Source organism: Podarcis muralis, chromosome 8 (assembly GCF_964188315.1).
Source record: "Podarcis muralis chromosome 8, rPodMur119.hap1.1, whole genome shotgun sequence".
In the NCBI taxonomy this organism is placed as follows: domain Eukaryota; kingdom Metazoa; phylum Chordata; class Lepidosauria; order Squamata; family Lacertidae; genus Podarcis; species Podarcis muralis.
This window is the reverse complement of record NC_135662.1, coordinates 89,896,510-89,907,931: the sequence shown is the minus strand read 5'-3', so window position 1 is coordinate 89,907,931 and position 11,422 is coordinate 89,896,510.

Below are 11,422 nucleotides of genomic sequence, written 5' to 3'. Positions count from 1 at the left end.
CATGTCGCTTTATTCTATCAATGTGCAAAATCCAACACTGGATCTGTACGGGATTTCTTGCTTTTTCTAACAAACATAGAAAGAATCCGGGTGTACTAAATGTATTTTTGGAAAGCTTCTTGCACGTTTTAAACTTACTGTATTCCTGTTAACTCATTGATCAGGATAAATTTAGGACGGCATCCTGCAACTTGGAATTATAGGAGGTTTCCTGTTACGTTAATTGGCGTTGCTGCTTTAATTCACTCCGTTTAGGACCTTGTCGCAATCCTCCAGAGTGAAACACCTTGCAGGAACCTGCCGGAGCCTCGCGAAGTCTGACAGCTTCTCCCGATGGCGGTCATTTGCTTCGTTTGACTTTGTGTAAATGTTTATGCAGGCTGTGGCTTGCTAGCCTTGCCCCGCATTAACCGATAGCAAGGTGCAGCCTATTGCATGTCCCATTCATTTCGGTGCGAGAAATCAGTGGGGCTTAAAAGTGCTTAATTAACTTGGGCAGGAGCAGCATTGTAAATACATGCTGATTGTCTGGACGTCAAAACAGAAAAAAGGCAGAAAAGGTTTAACCAGAATTAAAGGACAAAGTGATTGTTGCTCCTGTTTACTCTTCGCTGTTTTATGAACGAAAACACCCCGATCCTAGTACAGCACTCATTAAGCACGATCTAGCCAAAGTTAAACTCTTTTGATTCTAATGGGAGACCGTTAAGCAAATGCTTAAAATGCTTCGCAGCTGAAATCAACGGGAGCTGAAAGATAAGAGGCATTGGTTTCAACGGAATTTGCTTGTGCTTAATAGGTCGCAGCGCTAGAGAACCGAGGTCTCCGGCCAGTGCACACTTAAGAGAGAGCAGGAACCAGGAAGCAGGGGAGCTTTCATCTGAGTAAACATGAACAGGATTGCACTGTAACTTCGCAACGTGATCTCAGACTGGAAAGACCCTTCTCGGTTGTGGCAAGAAATCGGGCTGCCGCTTCATTTCTCCCAAGTGTAAACATAATGCACAACCCCACGTACTTTGTAAAAAATGCAAACACACACACACACACACACACAGAGAGAGAGAGAGAGAGAGAGAGAGAGAGAACAATATCTTTATTTTCCTCCCTTCCTTCTTAAAAAACGTATAAAACGCTTCCTCCTCTTTTTGCGCGCCGGTGCGGAGTACTCCCCATGCATGTTTTCTCGAAAGTAAGGACTAATGCTTTCAATTGAGATCACGTCCTGTGCAATGTGCATAATTTCAGAGCCCTAGTGCGGATTGGACATCCCTTGGTAGCTATCAGACCGTGGGCGTTCATTGCTGGCTGGTAGGTATCCTGAGGATCCGAAACCCTTTGAAATTCAGCTCTAACAGCCTGATTTTATTATATACATCCTTGCGTTCAAAGAGTGCACAGGATTTGCAACCTCAGGACATAGTCCCGTGCATGTATAGGATTGCACATGCAATGATGTGATCTTGGGTATTGCTTCGCAGATCCCTATGACAACTCGCCATCTTTGCTGGCAGTCGACGGGCGCAATTCCCAGGACACTCTCCTCGGGCGAGTCCCATTGGAATAGATGAGGCGACCTCAGGAGAGCCCCGCCCTTTTTCTCCCGTCCCGGGCGGTAAGCAGGCACCCAATGTTCACATGTCAAGCGTTTTTATAATGGATACCGCTTTTTCTTCCCGCAAAGGCTCACAGATGGAAAAGATCAGGACAGGGGCAGATAATAGCCTTTCCCTGACCCTGACCCTGATCTTTTACCTTGACTGGCTGGTCCGAAATAGCATCGTTAGCTGGCAAGCAACATATATTTATATGTCAATTAGTAGGGAAAAGGGTAATAAATAACTGGAGAAAATGACCGACACTCCATCGGAGTTTCAAAATATACCGAGAAAGGCATGTTCATGGAGCAGTAAAAGGAACGTGCGTAACGTTGATTAAGCATAATGTAGGATTAATGTGGAAAAGGCATAAAGGACAAGATCCACCGAGAAGTTGTCTAGCAGAAGAATCGGGTGGCAGCTGCGGCAGTGGCCTGGGGCAGCTTTTCTTCATTTCAGGTCCGCAGGATACTGCCCAGCGCCTTGAGCGCGTGGGGCGTAATCACATCTTTTAGTTTTGCTAGCCAGGGCCGTGCAGTGTTGGACTCTGGAGAACTGGATTCAAATCCCCGCCCAGCTCTGTCTCGAGCACTGAATTGTGCCAATCTGTGAAGGCTGTGCTCGGGATAAGAAGGCTCTCAATGGCGACTAGTCATGACGCTGTGTTCTCCCTCCGCAGTCGGAGGCAGCAACGCTTCTGGATACCAGTTGCTGGGAAGCGCAGGAGTGGAGAGCGTTTCTCTTGCGCACGAATCCTGCTTGTGTGGATTCCCACCACAGGCATCCGGTTGGCCACCGTGAGAAAGGGATGCTGGACTATGCGGGCCATTGGCCTGATCCAGCAGACTCTTCCGTGCTCTTAAAATAGGAAGCACCTAGAGGTCACGAACCTCCCGGGGACCCGCAGGGCTTTTGGTGGCTTGTGACCAGAAGTCCGGCCTTTGCGCAAGAAATTTGAAAGTAATCTGGATTATTTCCCCATAGCCGCAAAAGATCTAGACCCCAGATCTGAAAATCCCGCCCACCACTTTAAGACCTGGGCATTCTGACTTTGAAGGATACTTCTAGGGCCTTGCAAATCAGATGGATTTGATGCATTTTAGATCCACATCAAATTTAAGCAGTCAACTCCCAACTTCATCGAGCTAATCGCGGGGTGGGGTAGGGTGGGGGGGGGGAGGAATCAGAAGCGTCCTATTATCTTCTTCTACTACTACTAGGGACGTGGGTAAAACCTCAGCGCCTAGAGCTTGCCGATCGCATGGTCGGTGGTTTGAATCCCCGCGGGGTGAGCTCCCGTCTTTCAGTCCCTGCTCCTGCCCACCTAGCAGTTGGAAAGCACCCTTAAGTGCAAGTAGATAAATAGGTACCGCTTACTAGCGGGAAGGTAAACGGTGTTTCCGTGTGCTGCGCTGGTGCCGGCTCGCCAGAGCAGCTTCGTCACGCTGGCCACGTGACCCGGAAGTGTCTGCGGACAGCGCTGGCTCCCGGCCTCTAGAGTGAGATGAGCGCACAACCCTAGAGTCTGTCAAGACTGGCCCGTATGGGCAGGGGTACCTTTACCTTTACTACTACTACTACTATTTAAATTTCTATGCCGTATTTCATCCGAAGATCACAGGGTGGTTTACAACAATATATAAACACAAATATAGAGAGTTGGGCACACTTAACTGGGAGTGAGCCTCGCCAGGGGCCTCCTATCAAGAGTGTGGCTGACAAGAAATACAGATAGAGCTCCTAAACCTGCTTTAGATACATGGCCACGCTCCTTCTCGACGCCATGCAACAAAAACGAACCTTAGACCAATGCAGACTTTGCGTCTCATTGACAAGTCAGCTATTTTTTCTCGCTGCCGCCGCACCTCCCGGCTTTCGCTTTGTTTAACATCCAGCCTGATGAAGAGTTCCGGAAGATTCAAGATGCAAAGACTCATTATTTTGTGACTCCGTGGCTGGTCATAATAGGAGGACTTTTGGAAATAAGAATGACACGTTTAACCCTTCGCCATGCACGCTAGTGTAAAACACCTCTTCCTCTGCTTCGCTTATCCTGGTCGGTTTTTCTCCGAGGGAAGCGCATGACTTTGGCAAATAGCTCCCCAAGAGATTGTGTCACCGTCCCTGCCGTGAAATAAGTGGCGACGCTTCGCCCCGCTTCGCTACCACACCGATAGAATCTACGTTAAAGAATTCCAGGTGCCTGCGCAGTTTAAGGGGCATTTGGGATAGTTGCTCTTTTATCCTTCATAGTTTCTCCTGAAGAACACTCACACGTGGTCTGAGACACCAGATGGAGAAACTGCATCCTAAGCCCTTGCCAGGCCCTCTGAACTTGGCCTGGTTTCCCAATATACAGTAACAGGTTGGAGGCGAAGCTTACAGAGATCGCCTAGGAACTCCGACAGCCAGGAACCGTCACGAGTCTACAGCCCAAACGCCACAGAAAGGCTCCAGGACCTCGAAGAGGCTTAGCTCGCCTCGTGCGGGAGAACGTGTCTTTGTTTCTGCAATATTCAGCCTCTACATGAGAAAGGCTTGCTCTTGGCCGTAAAACAAAAGGGGCCGGATCCAGAAAAGGATTCCCGCAACCTACTGGCACAGATACTTTTTTGGCTATAAGGAGCTCCTTCCTCTTCCTCCAAGTCCCCTTGATCCCCAGACTTGAGAATGTTTCCTTTGACTTATTTATTTCAGAAAATTTGTATGCCGCTTTATTGAAGGAAAAAACCTCAAAATGGTTTACAAAAGAAGAAGAGGTGAACGGGTGTCATGATTTACCTTTAAATATAACATTATTTATTTATTTATTTCCTCTACATACGTAGCACATTCTTCATTTCTTCCTCCTTTGACAGGCGGATTGCACACAGCGGAAAGAAATCACACACTCTTGAAAATCATTTGCCTCTCATCGCTATCCATCTTTTTAGTTGAAAAATGAAAGATTACCTCCGCAGCACTAAAAGCTAATTCGGAACCAATGATTACTAGAAGTCTTTTTTTTTTGTCCGCGTAAGGGGTTGAAGGCCACTCTAACCTGGGCGCAAGCTCCATTAGATTCCAAAGGACTCACCCTCGAGCAGACGCGGTTAGGGCGGCGCTGCAAGCTGTCTCAGAGTGGGGCAGAAAACCTGACGCCTGAGAGGGCAGACTGTTGACCTTTTGTCGCCCTCTGTCGGAAATCGGAGTTCCTTTTCGGCACACCTAGCGGACTTCCTCGGCTACGAAGTGATGCTCAGATACAGTAATAGAATCATAGAATTGCAGAGCTGGAAGGGACCCCCAGGTCATCCCCTGCAATGCAGGAATCTTTTGCCCAACGTGGGGCTCTTTCTGCGATCTCATTTCCTGTTTGTAACGACTATCTAAAATCCTAGCATGAAAACTCGCTATCGTGATACAGTACAGCGGTACCTCGGGTTACATACGCTTCAGGTTACATACGCTTCAGGTTACAGACTCCGCTAACCCAGAAATAGTGCTTCAGGTTAAGAACTTTGCTTCAGGTTGAGAACAGAAATCGTGCTCCGGCGGCGCGGCAGCAGCAGGAGGCCCCATTAGCTAAAGTGGTGCTTCATGTTAAGAACAGTTTCAGGTTAAGAACGGACCTCCGGAACGAATTAAGTACTTAACCCGAGGTACCACTGTACATGTATTTATGCCACAAAATTATGTGCAGGACAGGTTTTAAAGCGGTTCTCCCTCCCCGGAGACGGGGAGTTTTCTAAATTGGGCTGGTATAGAGATTACTTTCTCAAAGCAGCTTACATCCATGGAAAACACAGCAGCAAAATACAGCAACAATAAAAACAGAACCGAGATGGGTAGGTCAGATGCTACACTGCCTTCAATAAAACCACTTCAACCGGGCAAGTCAAAAGCGGAAGAGGACTGAGGGGACCGGGGGTCGCCAGTTTTCTTTTTTTTTTTTTCAAGTAAATTTTTATTGATTTCCTTCTGGGGGGTCGCCAGTTTTCGTGCCCCGGGGTGAGGAGTCCCTCAAGCGTCTCCCGTGGCAAGCTGCTCCACAGCACTGGTGCGCCCACGGAGACAGCCCCACCTAGTGGTGTCCGCGCGTGTCCACGGAGACCGGCTGGGCAGAATGCAAGGCTCCCACGTAAAGGGTGGAGCCAGAGTCTGTGGCAGGCGGAGCCAACTCATCCTAATCTGGCCCCCTCCCCCGCTCCTCCCTGCTGAGATCTGCAAGCGCAACACTGAGCGGGAGGAGGAGGAGGAGGAGGAGGAAGCTGGCAAGCAGCGCTGCTCCCTGGGCTGGTTGGAAGGCAGGCAGGCAGGTGGGGAAGGGATGAGGGCAGGCGGAAGTTGGTGGAGCAATGCTTCATTTCTTCTAATGTCCCTTGGAGCAAACCAACGTGCTTCTATCTTGGGTGGGGCACCGAGATCGCTTTGAAGTGAGTGGCATAGCTGTCAACTTTTCCCTTTTCTTGCGAGGAATCCTATTCGGAATAAGGTAATTTCCCTTTAAAAGGGGGGGGGGAGTTAACAGCTATGGTGAGTAGTCAGAATCATAGAATCATAGAGTTGGAAGAGACCACAAGGGCCATTGAGTCCAACCCCCTGCCAAGCAGGAAACACCATCAGAGCACTCCTGACATATGGTTGTCAAGCCTCTGCTTAAAGACCTCCAAAGAAGGAGACTCCACCACACTCCTTGGCAGCAAATTCCACTGTAGAACAGCTCTTACTGTCAGGAAGTTCTTCCTAATGTTTACGTGGAATCTTCTTTCTTGTAGTTTGGATCCATTGCTCCATGTCCGCTTCTCTGGAGCAGCAGAAAACAACCTTTCTCCCTCCTCTATGTGACATCCTTTTATATATTTGAACATGGCTATCATATCACCCCTTAACCTCCTCTTCTGCAGGCTAAACATGCCCAGCTCCCTTAGCCGTTCCTCCAGTGGCGTAGCGTGGGGGGTGCAGGGGGGGCCGGCCGCACCGGGCGCAACATCTGGGGTTAGGGCAAATCCACAGGTTAGGGGGCACAAATCCACGGGTTAGGGGGCGCAAATTACTTGCCTTGCCCCGGGTGCTGACAACCCACGCTACGCCACTGCGTTCCTCATAAGGCATCGTTTCCAGGCCTTTGACCATTTTGGTTGCCCTCCTCTGGACACGTTCCAGTTTGTCAGTGTCCTTCTTGAACTGTGGTGCCCAGAACTGGACACAGTACTCCAGGTGAGGTCTGACCAAAGCAGAATACAGTGGCACTCTTACTTCCCTTGATCTAGATGCTATACTCCTATTGATGCCGCCCAGAATTGCATTGGCTTTTTTAGCTGCCGCGTCACACTGCTGGCTCATGTCAAGTTTGTGGTCAACCAAGACTCCTAGATCCTTTTCACATGTACTACACTCAAGCCAGGTGTCACCCATCTTGTATTTGTGCCTCTCATTTTTTTTGCCCAAGTGCAATACTTTACATTTCTCCCTGTTAAAGTTCATCTTGTTTGTTTTGGCCCAGTTCTCTAATCTGTCAAGGTCGTTTTGAAGTGTGATCCTGTCCTCTGGGGTGTTAGCCACCCCTCCCAGTTTGGTGTCATCTGCAAATTTGATCAGGATGCCCTTGAGTCCATCATCCAAGTCGTTGATAAAGATGTTGAATAAGACCGGGCCCAAGACAGAACCCTGTGGCACCCCACTAGTCACTCTTCTCCAGGATGAAGAGGAACCATTGATGAGCACCCTTTGGGTTCGGTCAGTCAGCCAGTTACAAATCCACTGAGTGGTAGCATAGTCAAGACCGCATTTAACCAGCTTCTTTACAAGAATATCATGGGGCACCTTGTCAAATGCCTTGCTGAAATCAAGGTAGGCTACATCCACTGCGTTCCCTTCATCTACCAGGGTTGTAATTCTGTCAAAAAACAAGATCAGGTTAGTCTGACATGACTTATTTTTCAGAAATCCATGCTGACTATTGGTGATCACAGCATTCCTTTCTAGGTGCTCGCAGACTGTTTGCTTAATGATCTGCTCCAGAATCTTCCCTGGTATTGATGTCAGACTGACTGGGCGATAATTATTTGGGTCTTCTCTTTCCCCCTTTTGAAAATAGGGACAACATTTGCCCTCCTCCAACCTGCCGGGACTTCGCCTGTTCTCCAGGAATTCTCAAAGATGACTGCCAGTGGTTCTGAGATCACACCTGCCAGTTCTTTTAATACTCTTGGATGCAGTTCATCTGGCCCTGGAGACTTGAATACATCTAAACTAGCCAAGTATTCTTGTATTATCTCCTTAGTTATTCTGGGCTGTGTTTCCTCTGCTGAATCATTTGCTCCAAATTCTTCAGGTCGGGCATTGTTTTCTTTATCAGAGAAGACTGAGGCAAAGAAGGCATTGAGGAGTTCAGCCCTTTCTGTGTCCCCTGTTTGCATTTCACCATCTTCTCCTCTGAGAGACCCCACTGTTTCTTTGTTCTTCCTTTTGCTATGGACATACCCATAAAAGCCTTTTTTGTTGCTTTTAACCTCTCTAGCAAGCCTGAGTTCATTCTGTGCTTTAGCTTTTCTGACTTTGTGTCTACATGTGCTGGCTATTTGCTTGAATTCCTCTTTGGTGGTTTCCCCCCTTTTCCCTTTTTTGTACACATCTTTTTTTAACCTTAACTCAGTTAAAAGTTCTTTAGATAGCCACCCTGGCTTCTTTAGGCACCTTCCATGTTTCCGTCTCATTGGTATTGCCTGAAGTTGTGCTTTTACTATCTATCTCCCTCTTAACAAACTCCCAGCCATCATGAACTCCCTTTCCTTTTAGTATTACTGTCCATGGGATCTCACCCAGCACTTCCCTAAGTTTTATGAAGTCGGCTTTCTTAAAGTCAAGAAATTGAGTCCTAGTATGCTTGGCTGCTCCTTTCCGCTGTATAGTAAACTTCAGAAGAGCATGATCACTCGCGCCTAATGATCCTTCCACTTCTACCCCACTAACCAGGTCCTCAACATTGGTTAGGACCAGATCTAAAATGGCTGTTCCTCTTGTTGCTTCTCCCACTTTCTGGACAATGAAGTTGTCTGCAAGGCCAGTGAGGAATCTGTTTGACCTTATGCTCTTGGCTGAGTTTGACATCCAACAAATATCTGGGTAATTGAAGTCCCCCATTGCTACTATCTCCCTTCCTTTTGCATGCTTGGCCATCATCTATGTCCTCCGTTTGGCTTGGGGATCTATAGTAAACGCCCACAATGAGGTCTCTGTTATTCTTCTCTCCGTTAATTTTGACCCAAATGCTCTCACTTTGGCTTTGAGGTTCTAAATCTTGGATCTCTTCACAGGTATACACATCCCTGACATATAATGCCACTCCTCCTCCTTTCTTGTCTGGTCTGTTTCTCTGAAATAGATTGTATCCCTCCATTACTACATTCCAATCGTGGGACTTATCCCACCAGGTTTCAGTGATGCCTATTATGTCATATTTAGTTTGCTGTACCAAGAGCTCAAGCTCATCTTGTTTATTTCCCATGCTTTGCGCATTAGTGTACAGACATTGAAGTCCATTAATCATTCCCCCGTGTCTCTTATTTAAGGATTTTTTCCTCCCACCACTAGGTCTGCGTGCTGTTTGCTCCATTTGGTCTATGACATTTGATGAGCCACTCCCACTGTGTCCAGCCAGCTAAAGGGGGCCAGTCACCCATGCCTGCTCTTCCTTCTTCTGCCTCTTCCTCTGCTTCCTGCGATCTTGCCTCATCTCTCATGCCTCATCCATGACTAGAGATGTAGGTCCATGTTCTGAGTCGGAGGCTTGACAACCATATGTCAGGAGTGCTCTGATGGTGTTTCCTGCTTGGCAGGGGGTTGGACTCGATGGCCCTTGTGGTCTCTTCCAACTCTATGATTCTATGATTCTATGATTCTATGACATAAGCTCAGACTCCACTTTCATCTGAACTACAACATATGCCTTTAACTACTTTTAAGCCTGCCTCAAGACTGCTACTGTGATACCGAACGAGTAATTTTTTCTTTCCTTATAAGAAGACTGTTTTGTGTGATGATTGTTTTTAGGGGAGAAAAGAGGAAACAACAGGAAAATCCAGTGTGGAATGTGATACACAAGTAGCAGTCAAGTACAACAGTCCTTGTTTTCCTAGAGTGGACATGCGGGAGAATGTTTGGTCCAGCCAGTCAAAAACTTCCTGTTTCCTCCGGGCTGGGACATACTTCCTTTGCATGTGACTAGAGGTGGGTGTGACCTTACCTGCCCAGGTAACAAAAGGGCAGGTCACGCAGCACACTCTCTCTCTCTTTCACTTCCTCAGTTGTTGGAGCAGCTTTTTAGCTTTTCAGCTTTCAGCCAACAGAGGACACTGGGATTATCCCCATATGGGATAGATCCACACATATCTACTCTGTAACTAAGTCTGCCTTCAGGGATCCAACTATGAACTGATGATGTGAGCAAACTTCTTTTATCTACTTTACACAAGATTGTGGTGTGTTTATTCTTTTAAGAGGGATCAAAAGGGAACTTGCCAGGAACCTAATATTGAGAGGCTTAAACAAGTCTGCAACCAGCTATCTGCTGTGCATTTAAAAGGGGAATGTAAAACTCTGCTAAATAAAGGAACTTGCTAGTGCAAGTTAGGAAGGATATTAATAAACAATATGTCCTCTCCTGCCTCCCTGAACATTCCCACATCCAGTCTGTGTTGGATCCTGGGTTACTTAAACAAAAGGCTAAAATGAGTTTATCAATAGCTTTCTTGGTTTTTTTGCAAGGGGTATTCCCAGTGAATGCTCTGAGACTTGCCCCCAAATAAACAAATAAATCAGGCTGCTAAGACTATTTATTTGGGGACAGGTATTTGTTGATAAGCAGAACTTTTCAAAATCAGAACTGAATTCTCTTTAAATGTCATGTGCCCAGAAGTGCTTTTGAAAGAGAGGTGGGGGCTTAGTGGGGGCCGGCAGGGAATGAGATGGAGAAAAGGAATGTTCACTTGTCATGTATAAGTGCTTTAGTGCAGGGGCAAGTGTGAGAATGTTCAGGGAGGCAGGAGAGGATATATTGTTTAATTATATCCTTCCCAACTTGTGTTAACAAGTTCTACAATTTAGCAGAGTAACATTCCCCTTTTAAACTTGTACAGCGGATAACATCTTTGCCAGGCTTGTTTAAGCCTCTAAAATAAGTTTCCTGGTAATTCCCCTTTATTCCCTCATAAAAAGATAGATATGACACAGTCTTGTATAAATGTATAAAAGAGTTTACTCACACAAATTCTGCTCACAGATGTATCCCAGAAGGCAGATTTGAGTTACAAAGTATACACACCTGGAATCCATCCCATAAGAAGATAGTTCCTTTGTCCTTTCTTGGCAGCCAAGAGAGCATGGCTGCTTCCCCTGTGCTGTTTTGTTACCTGCATAAGTGAGGTCACGCCCACCTCTGGTCACATGTAGAGGAAGTCTGTCCCAGCCCAGGAGGAAACAGGAAGTTACGGCTGGCTGGTCCAGACATCCCCTTTTATGTCCACACTAGGAATGTTGTATTTGCCTGCTCTGTGTTTCACATCCCACAGCAAGTCGATAAACTTCAGCCTGGTGGTGAATGTCAAGAGAGGTTCCTTTTCTGAGCAGAACTGACAAGAGAAGGGATGGTCCCTCGCCCACAGGCAGAAATCTCTTCTCCTCCTAACTTCCATTTCATCCAAGTAATTGATAGGCAAGGCGTAAAACAGGATCCTGATCAAATCAGAAAGACTTGCACCCGAGTTAAAAAAGAAAAAGGGGTGGGGAGAGCCCAGCTGTGGACTCCTTTGTAAATAAATTCACCCATTTCACATTTCAGCAGG